Consider the following 15,143-nt stretch of genomic DNA (forward strand, 5'->3'; position numbering starts at 1 on the left):
ATACTTAATTTAATTTATTGAAATCAAGGTGGGATTGTTACTGTATATTTTTCAGTGCTTCTGGCTGTTCTCACTTCAAACTCATTTTAGACTGATTTCATCTGGACATTCCCCAACATCTCAGAGAAAAAAAGATGTAGCTTTTAATCCAACAGGCATAATGTCAACATTTAAAGATTTGTCTGTGATGTGTATTTTAAGTATGTGTCTTCCCATATGGTCTAGCGGTTAGGATTCCTGGTTTTCACCCAGGTGGCCCGGGTTCAACTCCCGGTATGGGAATGAATTTCTTGTCGTTTGGGATGCACTTGTGTAACAACAGATACTGCATTTTAACTGACAGCAGTTTCACACAACACAACAATATTCCCTCAGCAACAGGAAATGTGACATGTTATGTAGATTCAAATTATACAAGGCATTTTAAACGTTGAATACACTTCATGGCTGCATTTCTTGCTCTGCAGTAAAATCCATGCAACAACAGGAGGATCAAATTAAGATTTGCATCTTTCCAGAAATCCCAAGGAACCTTGTCGGTGACAGAAGCTATGACTGTGTACATTGGCCTAGGTGTGTCCTGACTTCAGCTTGGCTGTGCGGCCAGTGGCGCAATGGATAACGTGTCTGATAACAGGTCAGAAGATTGAATATTTGACTCCTGTTTGGCTCAAAACTATATTTATTTGACCAAAATCAAGCTGGGAAAAATACTGTATACTTTTCATTGTGTCTGGCAGTTCTCGATTCAAACACATTTTAGACTGATTTTATATGGGACTTTTCTCCAACATCTCAGAGAAAAAGATGGAGCTTGTAATTACAACAAGCATCATTTCAACGTTTATGGATTTGTCTGTGATGTTTTTTTTAAGTAACTGTCTTCCCATATGGTCTGGCGTTTAGGATTCCTGGTTTTCGCCCGGGTTGAATTCCCAGTATGGGAAAGAACATCTTGTCATTTGGGATGCACTTGTGTAAGAACAGATACCACATTTTAACTGGCAGCAGAATCACACAACACAACAATATTCCCTCAGCAACAGCAAATGTGACATGTTTTGTAGATTCATAATTTACAAGACTTTTTAAACATTGAATACACTTCAAGTTTGCATTTCTTGCTCTGCAGTAAAATTCATGCAACAACAGGAGGATCAAATTAAGATATGCATCTGAAACAGAAAACCAAGGAACCTTGTTGTTGACAGACGCAATGACTGTGTACACTGGTCTAGCTGTGACCTGACTTCAGCTTAGACGTGGGGCCAGTGGCGCAATGGATAACGTGTCTGACTACGGATCAGAAGATTCTAGGTTCGACTCCTGGCTGGCTCGATACTTAATTTAATTGATTGAAATCAAGCCGGGATTGACACTGAATACTTTTCAGTGCTTCTGGCTGTTCTCACTTCAAACTCATTTTAGTCTGATTTCATCTGGACATTCCCCAACATCTCAGAGAAAAAAAGATGTAGCTTTTAATCCAACAGGCATAATGTCAACATTTAAAGATTTGTCTGTGATGTGTATTTTAAGTATGTGTCTTCCCATATGGTCTAGCGGTTAGGATTCCTGGTTTTCACCCAGGTGGCCCGGGTTCAACTCCCGGTATGGGAAAGAATTTCTTGTCGTTTGGGATGCACTTGTGTAACAACAGATACTGCATTTTAACTGGCAGCAGTTTCACACAACACAACAATATTCCCTCAGCAACAGGAAATGTGACATGTTATGTAGATTCAAATTATACAAGGCATTTTAAACGTTGAATACACTTCATGGCTGCATTTCTTGCTCTGCAGTAAAATTCATGCAACAACAGGAGGATCAAATTAAGATTTGCATCTGTAACAGAAATCCCAAGGAACCTTGTCGGTGACAGAAGCTATGACTGTGTACACTGGCCTAGGTGTGTCCTGACTTCAGCTTGGCTGTGCGGCCAGTGGCGCAATGGATAACGTGTCTGATAACAGGTCAGAAGATTGAATATTTGACTCCTGTTTGGCTCAAAACTAGATTTATTTGACCAAAATCAAGCTGGGAAAAATACTGTATACTTTTCATTGTGTCTGGCAGTTCTCGATTCAAACACATTTTAGACTGATTTTATATGGGACTTTTCTCCAACATCTCTGAGAAAAAGATGGAGCTTGTAATTACAACTTGCATCATTTCAACGTTTATGGATTTGTCTGTGATGTTTTTTTTAAGTAACTGTCTTCCCATATGGTCTGGCGTTTAGGATTCCTGGTTTTCGCCCGGGTTGAACTCCTAGTATGGGAAAGAACATCTTGTCATTTGGGATGCACTTGTGTAAGAACAGATACCACATTTTAACTGGCAGCAGAATCACACAACACAACAATATTCCCTCAGCAACAGCAAATGTGACATGTTTTGTAGATTCATAATTTACAAGACTTTTTAAACATTGAATACACTTCAAGTTTGCATTTCTTGCTCTTCAGTAAAATTCATGCAACAACAGGAGGATCAAATTAAGATATGCATCTGAAACAGAAAACCAAGGAACCTTGTTGTTGACAGACACAATGACTGTGTACACTGGTCTAGTTGTGACTTGACTTCAATTTAGACATGGGGCCAGTGGCGCAATGGATAACGTGTCTGACTATGGGTCAGAAGATTCTAGGTTCGACTCCTGGCTGGCTCGATACTTAATTTAATTGATTGAATTCAAGCCGGGATTGATACTGAATACTTTTCAGTGCTTCTGGCTGTTCTCACTTCAAACTCATTTTAGACTGATTTCATCTGGACATTCCCCAACATCTCAGAGAAAAAAAAGAATTAGCTTTTAATCCAACAGGCATAATGTCAACATTTAAAGATTTGTCTGTGATGTGTATTTTAAGTATGTGTCTTCCCATATGGTCTAGCGGTTAGGATTCCTGGTTTTCACCCAGGTGGCCCGGGTTCAACTCCCGGTATGGGAAAGAATTTCTTGTCGTTTGGGATGCACTTGTGTAACAACAGATACTGCATTTTAACTGGCAGCAGTTTCACACAACACAACAATATTCCCTCAGCAACAGGAAATGTGACATGTTATGTAGATTCAAATTATACAAGGCATTTTAAACGTTGAATACACTTCATGGCTGCATTTCTTGCTCTGCAGTAAAATTCATGCAGGAGGATCAAATTAAGATTTGCATCTGTAACAGAAATCCCAAGGAACCTTGTCGGTGACAGAAGCTATGACTGTGTACACTGGCCTAGGTGTGTCCTGACTTCAGCTTGGCTGTGCGGCCAGTGGTGCAATGGATAACGTGTCTGATAACAGGTCAGAAGATTCTAGGTTCGACTCCTGGCTGGCTCAATACTTAATTTAATTGATTGAATTCAAGCCGGGATTGATACTGAATACTTTTCAGTGCTTCTGGCTGTTCTCACTTCAAACTCATTTTAGACTGATTTCATCTGGACATTCCCCAACATCTCAGAGAAAAAAAAGATGTAGCTTTTAATCCAACAGGCATGATGTCAACATTTAAAGATTTGTCTGTGATGTGTATTTTAAGTATGTGTCTTCCCATATGGTCTAGTGGTAAGGATTCCTGGTTTTCACCCAGGTGGCCCGTGTTCAACTCCCGGTATGGGAAAGAATATCTTGTCGTTTGGGATGCACTTGTGTAACAACAGATACTGCATTTTAACTGGTAGCAGTTTCGCACAACACAACAATATTCCCTCAGCAACAGGAAATGTGACATGTTATGTAGATTCAAATTATACAAGGCATTTTAAACGTTGAATAGACTTCATGGCTGCATTTCTTGCTCCGCAGTAATATTCATGCAACAACAGGAGGATCAAATTAAGATTTGCATCTGTAACAGAAATCCCAAGGAACCTTGTCGGTGACAGAAGCTATGACTGTGTACACTGGCCTAGGTGTGTCCTGACTTCAGCTTGGCTGTGCGGCCAGTGGCGCAATGGATAACGTGTCTGATAACAGGTCAGAAGATTGAATATTTGACTCCTGTTTGGCTCAAAACTAGATTTATTTGACCAAAATCAAGCTGGGAAAAATACTGTATACTTTTCATTGTGTCTGGCAGTTCTCGATTCAAACACATTTTAGACTGATTTTATATGGGACTTTTCTCCAACATCTCTGAGAAAAAGATGGAGCTTGTAATTACAACTTGCATCATTTCAACGTTTATGGATTTGTCTGTGATGTTTTTTTTAAGTAACTGTCTTCCCATATGGTCTGGCGTTTAGGATTCCTGGTTTTCGCCCGGGTTGAACTCCCAGTATGGGAAAGAACATCTTGTCATTTGGGATGCACTTGTGTAAGAACAGATACCACATTTTAACTGGCAGCAGAATCACACAACACAACAATATTCCCTCAGCAACAGCAAATGTGACATGTTTTGTAGATTCATAATTTACAAGACTTTTTAAACATTGAATACACTTCAAGTTTGCATTTCTTGCTCTTCAGTAAAATTCATGCAACAACAGGAGGATCAAATTAAGATATGCATCTGAAACAGAAAACCAAGGAACCTTGTTGTTGACAGACACAATGACTGTGTACACTGGTCTAGTTGTGACTTGACTTCAATTTAGACATGGGGCCAGTGGCGCAATGGATAACGTGTCTGACTATGGGTCAGAAGATTCTAGGTTCGACTCCTGGCTGGCTCGATACTTAATTTAATTGATTGAATTCAAGCCGGGATTGATACTGAATACTTTTCAGTGCTTCTGGCTGTTCTCACTTCAAACTCATTTTAGACTGATTTCATCTGGACATTCCCCAACATCTCAGAGAAAAAAAAGAATTAGCTTTTAATCCAACAGGCATAATGTCAACATTTAAAGATTTGTCTGTGATGTGTATTTTAAGTATGTGTCTTCCCATATGGTCTAGCGGTTAGGATTCCTGGTTTTCACCCAGGTGGCCCGGGTTCAACTCCCGGTATGGGAAAGAATTTCTTGTCGTTTGGGATGCACTTGTGTAACAACAGATACTGCATTTTAACTGGCAGCAGTTTCACACAACACAACAATATTCCCTCAGCAACAGGAAATGTGACATGTTATGTAGATTCAAATTATACAAGGCATTTTAAACGTTGAATACACTTCATGGCTGCATTTCTTGCTCTGCAGTAAAATTCATGCAGGAGGATCAAATTAAGATTTGCATCTGTAACAGAAATCCCAAGGAACCTTGTCGGTGACAGAAGCTATGACTGTGTACACTGGCCTAGGTGTGTCCTGACTTCAGCTTGGCTGTGCGGCCAGTGGTGCAATGGATAACGTGTCTGATAACAGGTCAGAAGATTCTAGGTTCGACTCCTGGCTGGCTCAATACTTAATTTAATTGATTGAATTCAAGCCGGGATTGATACTGAATACTTTTCAGTGCTTCTGGCTGTTCTCACTTCAAACTCATTTTAGACTGATTTCATCTGGACATTCCCCAACATCTCAGAGAAAAAAAAGATGTAGCTTTTAATCCAACAGGCATGATGTCAACATTTAAAGATTTGTCTGTGATGTGTATTTTAAGTATGTGTCTTCCCATATGGTCTAGTGGTTAGGATTCCTGGTTTTCACCCAGGTGGCCCGTGTTCAACTCCCGGTATGGGAAAGAATATCTTGTCGTTTGGGATGCACTTGTGTAACAACAGATACTGCATTTTAACTGGTAGCAGTTTCGCACAACACAACAATATTCCCTCAGCAACAGGAAATGTGACATGTTATGTAGATTCAAATTATACAAGGCATTTTAAACGTTGAATACACTTCATGGCTGCATTTCTTGCTCCGCAGTAATATTCATGCAACAACAGGAGGATCAAATTAAGATTTGCATCTGTAACAGAAATCCCAAGGAACCTTGTCGGTGACAGAACACTGTACACTGGCCTAGGTGTGTCCTGACTTCAGCTTGGCTGTGCGGCCAGTGGCGCAATGGATAACGTGTCTGATAACAGGTCAGAAGATTGAATATTTGACTCCTGTTTGGCTCAAAACTAGATTTATTTGACCAAAATCAAGCTGGGAAAAATACTGTGTAGTTTTCATTGTGTCTGGCAGTCCTTGATTCAAACACATTTTAGACTGATTTTATATGGGACTTTTCTCCAACATCTCTGAGAAAAAGATGGAGCTTGTAATCACAACAAGCATAATTTCAACGTTTATGGATTTGTCTGTGATGTTTTTTTTAAGTAACTGTCTTCCCATATGGTCTGGCTTTAAGGATTCCTGGTTTTTGCCCGGGTTGAACTCCCAGTATGGGAAAGAACATCTTGTCATTTGGGATGCACTTGTGTAAGAACAGATACCACATTTTAACTGGCAGCAGAATCACACAACACAACAATATTCCCTCAGCAACAGCAAATGTGACATGTTTTGTAGATTCATAATTTACAAGACTTTTTAAACATTGAATACACTTCAAGTTTGCATTTCTTGCTCTGCAGTAAAATTCATGCAACAACAGGAGGATCAAATTAAGATATGCATCTGAAACAGAAAACCAAGGAACCTTGTTGTTGACAGACGCAATGACTGTGTACACTGGTCTAGCTGTGACCTGACTTCAGCTTAGACATGGGGCCAGTGGCGCAATGGATAACGTGTCTGACTACGGATCAGAAGATTCTAGGTTAGACTCCTGGCTGGCTCAATACTTAATTTAATTGATTGAATTCAAGCCGGGATTGATACTGAATACTTTTCAGTGCTTCTGGCTGTTCTCACTTCAAACTCATTTTAGACTGATTTCATCTGGACATTCCCCAACATCTCAGAGAAAAAAAAGAATTAGCTTTTAATCCAACAGGCATAATGTCAACATTTAAAGATTTGTCTGTGATGTGTATTTTAAGTATGTGTCTTCCCATATGGTCTAGCGGTTAGGATTCCTGGTTTTCACCCAGGTGGCCCGGGTTCAACTCCCGGTATGGGAAAGAATTTCTTGTCGTTTGGGATGCACTTGTGTAACAACAGATACTGCATTTTAACTGGCAGCAGTTTCACACAACACAACAATATTCCCTCAGCAACAGGAAATGTGACATGTTATGTAGATTCAAATTATACAAGGCATTTTAAACGTTGAATACACTTCATGGCTGCATTTCTTGCTCTGCAGTAAAATTCATGCAGGAGGATCAAATTAAGATTTGCATCTGTAACAGAAATCCCAAGGAACCTTGTCGGTGACAGAAGCTATGACTGTGTACACTGGCCTAGGTGTGTCCTGACTTCAGCTTGGCTGTGCGGCCAGTGGTGCAATGGATAACGTGTCTGATAACAGGTCAGAAGATTCTAGGTTCGACTCCTGGCTGGCTCAATACTTAATTTAATTGATTGAATTCAAGCCGGGATTGATACTGAATACTTTTCAGTGCTTCTGGCTGTTCTCACTTCAAACTCATTTTAGACTGATTTCATCTGGACATTCCCCAACATCTCAGAGAAAAAAAAGATGTAGCTTTTAATCCAACAGGCATGATGTCAACATTTAAAGATTTGTCTGTGATGTGTATTTTAAGTATGTGTCTTCCCATATGGTCTAGTGGTTAGGATTCCTGGTTTTCACCCAGGTGGCCCGTGTTCAACTCCCGGTATGGGAAAGAATATCTTGTCGTTTGGGATGCACTTGTGTAACAACAGATACTGCATTTTAACTGGTAGCAGTTTCGCACAACACAACAATATTCCCTCAGCAACAGGAAATGTGACATGTTATGTAGATTCAAATTATACAAGGCATTTTAAACGTTGAATACACTTCATGGCTGCATTTCTTGCTCCGCAGTAATATTCATGCAACAACAGGAGGATCAAATTAAGATTTGCATCTGTAACAGAAATCCCAAGGAACCTTGTCGGTGACAGAACACTGTACACTGGCCTAGGTGTGTCCTGACTTCAGCTTGGCTGTGCGGCCAGTGGCGCAATGGATAACGTGTCTGATAACAGGTCAGAAGATTGAATATTTGACTCCTGTTTGGCTCAAAACTAGATTTATTTGACCAAAATCAAGCTGGGAAAAATACTGTGTAGTTTTCATTGTGTCTGGCAGTCCTTGATTCAAACACATTTTAGACTGATTTTATATGGGACTTTTCTCCAACATCTCTGAGAAAAAGATGGAGCTTGTAATCACAACAAGCATAATTTCAACGTTTATGGATTTGTCTGTGATGTTTTTTTTAAGTAACTGTCTTCCCATATGGTCTGGCTTTAAGGATTCCTGGTTTTTGCCCGGGTTGAACTCCCAGTATGGGAAAGAACATCTTGTCATTTGGGATGCACTTGTGTAAGAACAGATACCACATTTTAACTGGCAGCAGAATCACACAACACAACAATATTCCCTCAGCAACAGCAAATGTGACATGTTTTGTAGATTCATAATTTACAAGACTTTTTAAACATTGAATACACTTCAAGTTTGCATTTCTTGCTCTGCAGTAAAATTCATGCAACAACAGGAGGATCAAATTAAGATATGCATCTGAAACAGAAAACCAAGGAACCTTGTTGTTGACAGACGCAATGACTGTGTACACTGGTCTAGCTGTGACCTGACTTCAGCTTAGACATGGGGCCAGTGGCGCAATGGATAACGTGTCTGACTACGGATCAGAAGATTCTAGGTTAGACTCCTGGCTGGCTCAATACTTAATTTAATTGATTGAATTCAAGCCGGGATTGATACTGAATACTTTTCAGTGCTTCTGGCTGTTCTCACTTCAAACTCATTTTAGACTGATTTCATCTGGACATTCCCCAACATCTCAGAGAAAAAAAAGATGTAGCTTTTAATCCAACAGGCATAATGTCAACATTTAAAGATTTGTCTGTGATGTGTATTTTAAGTATGTGTCTTCCCATATGGTCTACCGGTTAGGATTCCTGGTTTTCACCCAGGTGTCCCGGGTTCAACTCCCGGTATGGGAAAGAATATCTTGTTGTTTGGGATGCACTTGTGTAACAACAGATACTGCATTTTAACTGGCAGCAGTTTCACACAACACAACAATATTCCCTCAGCAACAGGAAATGTGACATGTTATGTAGATTCAAATTATACAAGGCATTTTAAACGTTGAATAGACTTCATGGCTGCATTTCTTGCTCTGCAGTAATATTCATGCAACAACAGGAGGATCAAATTAAGATTTGCATCTGTAACAGAAATCCCAAGGAACCTTGTTGTTGACAGACGCAATGACTGTGTACACTGGTCTAGCTGTGACCTGACTTCAGCTTAGACGTGGGGCCAGTGGCGCAATGGATAACGTGTCTGACTACGGATCAGAAGATTCTAGGTTCGACTCCTGGATGGCTCGATACTTAATTTAATTGATTGAAATCAAGCCGGGATTGATACTGAATACTTTTCAGTGCTTCTGGCTGTTCTCACTTCAAACTCATTCCCCAACATCTCAGAGAAAAAAAAGATGTAGCTTTTAATCCAACAGGCATAATGTCAACATTTAAAGATTTGTCTGTGATGTGTATTTTAAGTATGTGTCTTCCCATATGGTCTAGCGGTTAGGATTCCTGGTTTTCACCCAGGTGGCCCGGGTTCAACTCCCGGTATGGGAAAGAATATCTTGTCGTTTGGGATGTACTTGTGTAACAACAGATACTGCATTTTAACTGGCAGCAGTTTCACACAACACAACAATATTCCCTCAGCAACAGGAAATGTGACATGTTATGTAGATTCAAATTATACAAGGCATTTTAAATGTTGAATAGACTTCATGGCTGCATTTCTTGCTCCGCAGTAATATTCATGCAACAACAGGAGGATCAAATTAAGATTTGCATCTGTAACAGAAATCCCAAGGAACCTTGTCGGTGACAGAAGCTATGACTGTGTACACTGGCCTAGGTGTGTCCTGACTTCAGCTTGGCTGTGCGGCCAGTGGCGCAATGGATAACGTGTCTGATAACAGGTCAGAAGATTTAATATTTGACTCCTGTTTGGCTCAAAACTAGATTTATTTGACCAAAATCAAGCTGGGAAAAATACTGTATACTTTTCATTGTGTCTGGCAGTCCTCGATTCAAACACATTTTAGACTGATTTTATATGGGACTTTTCTCCAACATCTCTGAGAAAAAGATGGAGCTTGTAATCACAACAAGCATAATTTCAACGTTTATGGATTTGTCTGTGATGTTTTTTTTAAGTAACTGTCTTCCCATATGGTCTGGCTTTAAGGATTCCTGGTTTTCGCCCGGGTTGAACTCCCAGTATGGGAAAGAACATCTTGTCATTTGGGATGCACTTGTGTAAGAACAGATACCACATTTTAACTGGCAGCAGAATCACACAACACAACAATATTCCCTCAGCAACAGCAAATGTGACATGTTTTGTAGATTCATAATTTACAAGACTTTTTAAACATTGAATACACTTCAAGTTTGCATTTCTTGCTCTGCAGTAAAATTCATGCAACAACAGGAGGATCAAATTAAGATATGCATCTGAAACAGAAAACCAAGGAACCTTGTTGTTGACAGACGCAATGACTGTGTACACTGGTCTAGCTGTGACCTGACTTCAACTTAGACGTGGGGCCAGTGGCGCAATGGATAACGTGTCTGACTACGGATCAGAAGATTCTAGGTTTGACTCCTGGCTGGCTCAATACGTAATTTAATTGATTGAATTCAAGCCGGGATTGATACTGTATACTTTTCAGTGCTTCTGGCTGTTCTCACTTCAAACTCATTTTAGACTGATTTCATCTGGACATTCCCCAACATCTCAGAGAAAAAAAAGATGTAGCTTTTAATCCAACAGGCATAATGTCAACATTTAAAGATTTGTCTGTGATGTGTATTTTAAGTATGTGTCTTCCCATATGGTCTAGCGGTTAGGATTCCTGGTTTTCACCTAGGTGTCCCGGGTTCAACTCCCGGTATGGGAAAGAATATCTTGTCGTTTGGGATGCACTTGTGTAATGACAGATACTGCATTTTAACTGGCAGCAGTTTCACACAACACAACAATATTCCCTCAGCAACAGGAAATGTGACATGTTATGTAGATTCAAATTATACAAGGCATTTTAAACGTTGAATAGACTTCATGGCTGCATTTCTTGCTCCGCAGTAATATTCATGCAACAACAGGAGGATCAAATTAAGATTTGCATCTGTAACAGAAATCCCAAGGAACCTTGTCGGTGACAGAAGCTATGACTGTGTACACTGGCCTAGGTGTGTCCTGACTTCAGCTTGGCTGTGCGGCCAGTGGCGCAATGGATAACGTGTCTGATAACAGGTCAGAAGATTGAATATTTGACTCCTGTTTGGCTCAAAACTAGATTTATTTGACCAAAATCAAGCTGGGAAAAATACTGTATACTTTTCATTGTGTCTGGCAGTCCTCGATTCAAACACATTTTAGACTGATTTTATATGGGACTTTTCTCCAACATCTCTGAGAAAAAGATGGAGCTTGTAATCACAACAAGCATCATTTCAACGTTTATGGATTTGTCTGTGATGTTTTTTTTAAGTAACTGTCTTCCCATATGGTCTGGCTTTAAGGATTCCTGGTTTTCGCCCGGGTTGAACTCCCAGTATGGGAAAGAACATCTTGTCATTTGGGATGCACTTGTGTAAGAACAGATACCACATTTTAACTGGCAGCAGAATCACACAACACAACAATATTCCCTCAGCAACAGCAAATGTGACATGTTTTGTAGATTCATAATTTACAAGACTTTTTAAACATTGAATACACTTCAAGTTTGCATTTCTTGCTCTGCAGTAAAATTCATGCAACAACAGGAGGATCAAATTAAGATATGCATCTGAAACAGAAAACCAAGGAACCTTGTTGTTGACAGACGCAATGACTGTGTACACTGGTCTAGCTGTGACCTGACTTCGGCTTAGACGTGGGGCCAGTGGCGCAATGGATAACGTGTCTGACTACGGATCAGAAGATTCTAGGTTCGACTCCTGGCTGGCTCGACACTTAATTTAATTGATTGAAATCAAGCCGGGATTGATACTGAATACTTTTCAGTGCTTCTGGCTGTTCTCACTTCAAACTCATTTTAGACTGATTTCATCTGGACATTCCCCAACATCTCAGAGAAAAAAAGATGTAGCTTTTAATCCAACAGGCATCATGTCAACATTTAAAGATTTGTCTGTGATGTGTATTTTAAGTATGTGTCTTCCCATATGGTCTAGCGGTTAGGATTCCTGGTTTTCACCCAGGTGGCCCGGGTTCAACTCCCGGTATGGGAAAGAATATCTTGTCGTTTGGGATGCACTTGTGTAACAACAGATACTGCATTTTAACTGGCAGCAGTTTCACACAACACAACAATATTCCCTCAGCAACAGGAAATGTGACATTTTATGTAGATTCAAATTATACAAGGCTTTTTAAACGTTGAATACACTTCATGGCTGCATTTCTTGCTCTGCAGTAAAATTCATGCAACAACAGGAGGATCAAATTAAGATTTGCATCTGTAACAGAAATCCCAAGGAACCTTGTCGGTGACAGAAGCTATGACTGTGTACACTGGCCTAGGTGTGTCCTGACTTCAGCTTGGCTGTGCGGCCAGTGGCGCAATGGATAACATGTCTGATAACAGGTCAGAAAATTGAATATTTGACTCCTGTTTGGCTCAAAACTAGATTTATTTGACCAAAATCAAGCTGGGAAAAATACTGTATACTTTTCATTGTGTCTGGCAGTTCTAGATTCAAACACATTTTAGACTGATTTTATATGGGACTTTTCTCCATCATCTCTGAGAAAAAGATGGAGCTTGTAATTACAACAAGCATCATTTCAACGTTTATGGATTTGTCTGTGATGTTTTTTTAAAGTAACTGTCTTCCCATATGGTCTTCCTTTTAGGATTCCTGTTTTTCGCCCGGGTTCAACTCCCAGTATGGGAAAGAACATCTTGTCATTTGGGATGCACTTGTGTAAGAACAGATACCACATTTTAACTGGCAGCAGAATCACACAACACAACAATATTCCCTCAGCAACAGAAAATGTGACATGTTTTGTAGATTCATAATTTACAAGACTTTTTAAACATTGAATACACTTCAAGTTTGCATTTCTTGCTCTGCAGTAAAATTCATGCAACAACAGGAGGATCAAATTAAGATATGCATCTGAAACAGAAAACCAAGGAACCTTGTTGTTGACAGACGCAATGACTGTGTACACTGGTCTAGCTGTGACCTGACTTCAGCTTAGACGTGGAGCCAGTGGCGCGATGTATAACGTGTCTGACTACGGATCAGAATATTCTAGGTTCGACTCCTTGCTGCCTTGATACTTAATGTTTAATTGATTGAAATCAATCCGGGATTGATACTGTATACTTCTCAGTGCCTCTGGCTGTTCTCACTTCAAACTCATTTTAGACTGATTTCATCTGGACATTCCCCAACATCTCAGAGAAAAAAAAGATGTAGCTTTTAATTCAACAGGCATAATGTCAACATTTAAAGATTTGTCTGTGATGTGTATTTTAAGTATGTGTCTTCCCATATGGTCTAGCGGTTAGGATTCCTGGTTTTCACCCAGGTGGCCTGGGTTCAACTCCCGGTATGGGAAAGAAAAGCTTGTTGTTTGGGATGCACTTGTGTAACAACAGATACTGCATTTTAACTGGTAGCAGTTTCACACAACACAACAATATTCCCTCAGCAACAGGAAATGTGACATGTTATGTAGATTCAAATTATACAAGGCTTTTTAAACGTTGAATACACTTCATGGCTGCATTTCTTGCTCTGCAGTAAAATTCATGCAACAACAGGAGTTAAGAAAATTAAGATTTGCATCTGTAACAGAAATCCCAAGGAACCTTGTCGGTGACAGAAGCTATGACTGTGTACACTGGCCTAGGTGTGTCCTGACTTCAGCTTGGCTGTGCGGCCAGTGGCGCAATGGATAACGTGTCTGATAACAGGTCAGAAAATTGAATATTTGACTCCTGTTTGGCTCAAAACTAGATTTATTTGACCAAAATCAAGCTGGGAAAAATACTGTATACTTTTCATTGTGTCTGGCAGTTCTAGATTCAAACACATTTTAGACTGATTTTATATGGGACTTTTCTCCATCATCTCTGAGAAAAAGATGGAGCTTGTAATTACAACAAGCATAATTTCAACGTTTATGGATTTGTCTGTGATGTTTTTTTAAAGTAACTGTCTTCCCATATGGTCTGGCTTTTAGGATTCCTGTTTTTCGCCCGGGTTCAACTCCCAGTATGGGAAAGAACATCTTGTCATTTGGGATGCACTTGTGTAAGAACAGATACCACATTTTAACTGGCAGCAGAATCACACAACACAACAATATTCCCTCAGCAACAGGAAATGTGACATGTTTTGTAGATTCATAATTTACAAGACTTTTTAAACATTGAATACACTTCAAGTTTGCATTTCTTGCTCTGCAGTAAAATTCATGCAACAACAGGAGGATCAAATTAAGATATGCATCTGAAACAGAAAACCAAGGAACCTTGTTGTTGACAGACGCAATGACTGTGTACACTGGTCTAGCTGTGACCTGACTTCAGCTTAGACGTGGAGCCAGTGGCGCGATGTATAACGTGTCTGACTACGGATCAGAATATTCTAGTTTCGACTCCTTGCTGCCTTGATACTTAATGTTTAATTGATTGAAATCAATCCGGGATTGATACTGTATACTTCTCAGTGCCTCTGGCTGTTCTCACTTCAAACTCATTTTAGACTGATTTCATCTGGACATTCCCCAACATCTCAGAGAAAAAAAAGATGTAGCTTTTAATTCAACAGGCATAATGTCAACATTTAAAGATTTGTCTGTGATGTGTATTTTAAGTATGTGTCTTCCCATATGGTCTAGCGGTTAGGATTCCTGGTTTTCACCCAGGTGGCCCGGGTTCAACTCCCGGTATGGGAAAGAAAAGCTTGTTGTTTGGGATGCACTTGTGTAACAACAGATACTGCATTTTAACTGGTAGCAGTTTCACACAACACAACAATATTCCCTCAGCAACAGGAAATGTGACATGTTATGTAGATTCAAATTATACAAGGCTTTTTAAACGTTGAAT

General features: G+C 39.7%; 12 non-coding genes across 12 annotated transcripts; all 12 read left to right on the forward strand.

The window, feature by feature from the left end:
- Positions 1–210: 210 nt before the first annotated feature.
- Positions 211–282, forward strand: trnae-uuc (transfer RNA glutamic acid (anticodon UUC)). The gene has a single exon. It is a non-coding gene; the product is annotated as a tRNA-Glu (tRNA).
- Positions 283–1,265: 983 nt separating this feature from the next.
- trnar-acg (transfer RNA arginine (anticodon ACG)) lies at positions 1,266–1,338 on the forward strand. The gene has a single exon. It is a non-coding gene; the product is annotated as a tRNA-Arg (tRNA).
- Positions 1,339–1,548: 210 nt separating this feature from the next.
- On the forward strand, positions 1,549–1,620 carry trnae-uuc (transfer RNA glutamic acid (anticodon UUC)). Its single transcript has one exon. It is a non-coding gene; the product is annotated as a tRNA-Glu (tRNA).
- A 1,268-nt stretch (positions 1,621–2,888) lies between these two features.
- On the forward strand, positions 2,889–2,960 carry trnae-uuc (transfer RNA glutamic acid (anticodon UUC)). Its single transcript has one exon. It is a non-coding gene; the product is annotated as a tRNA-Glu (tRNA).
- Positions 2,961–4,897: 1,937 nt separating this feature from the next.
- Positions 4,898–4,969, forward strand: trnae-uuc (transfer RNA glutamic acid (anticodon UUC)). Its single transcript has one exon. It is a non-coding gene; the product is annotated as a tRNA-Glu (tRNA).
- Positions 4,970–6,899: 1,930 nt separating this feature from the next.
- On the forward strand, positions 6,900–6,971 carry trnae-uuc (transfer RNA glutamic acid (anticodon UUC)). Its single transcript has one exon. It is a non-coding gene; the product is annotated as a tRNA-Glu (tRNA).
- A 2,581-nt stretch (positions 6,972–9,552) lies between these two features.
- Positions 9,553–9,624, forward strand: trnae-uuc (transfer RNA glutamic acid (anticodon UUC)). The gene has a single exon. It is a non-coding gene; the product is annotated as a tRNA-Glu (tRNA).
- A 1,268-nt stretch (positions 9,625–10,892) lies between these two features.
- Positions 10,893–10,964, forward strand: trnae-uuc (transfer RNA glutamic acid (anticodon UUC)). The gene has a single exon. It is a non-coding gene; the product is annotated as a tRNA-Glu (tRNA).
- Positions 10,965–11,948: 984 nt separating this feature from the next.
- trnar-acg (transfer RNA arginine (anticodon ACG)) lies at positions 11,949–12,021 on the forward strand. The gene has a single exon. It is a non-coding gene; the product is annotated as a tRNA-Arg (tRNA).
- A 210-nt stretch (positions 12,022–12,231) lies between these two features.
- Positions 12,232–12,303, forward strand: trnae-uuc (transfer RNA glutamic acid (anticodon UUC)). Its single transcript has one exon. It is a non-coding gene; the product is annotated as a tRNA-Glu (tRNA).
- Positions 12,304–13,573: 1,270 nt separating this feature from the next.
- Positions 13,574–13,645, forward strand: trnae-uuc (transfer RNA glutamic acid (anticodon UUC)). The gene has a single exon. It is a non-coding gene; the product is annotated as a tRNA-Glu (tRNA).
- Positions 13,646–14,917: 1,272 nt separating this feature from the next.
- trnae-uuc (transfer RNA glutamic acid (anticodon UUC)) lies at positions 14,918–14,989 on the forward strand. The gene has a single exon. It is a non-coding gene; the product is annotated as a tRNA-Glu (tRNA).
- The last annotated feature ends 154 nt before the right edge of the window (positions 14,990–15,143 follow it).

The sequence above is a fragment of the Oncorhynchus mykiss genome, chromosome 17 (assembly GCF_057628025.1).
Source record: "Oncorhynchus mykiss isolate SJ-2025 chromosome 17, ASM5762802v1, whole genome shotgun sequence".
NCBI lineage: Eukaryota > Metazoa > Chordata > Actinopteri > Salmoniformes > Salmonidae > Oncorhynchus > Oncorhynchus mykiss.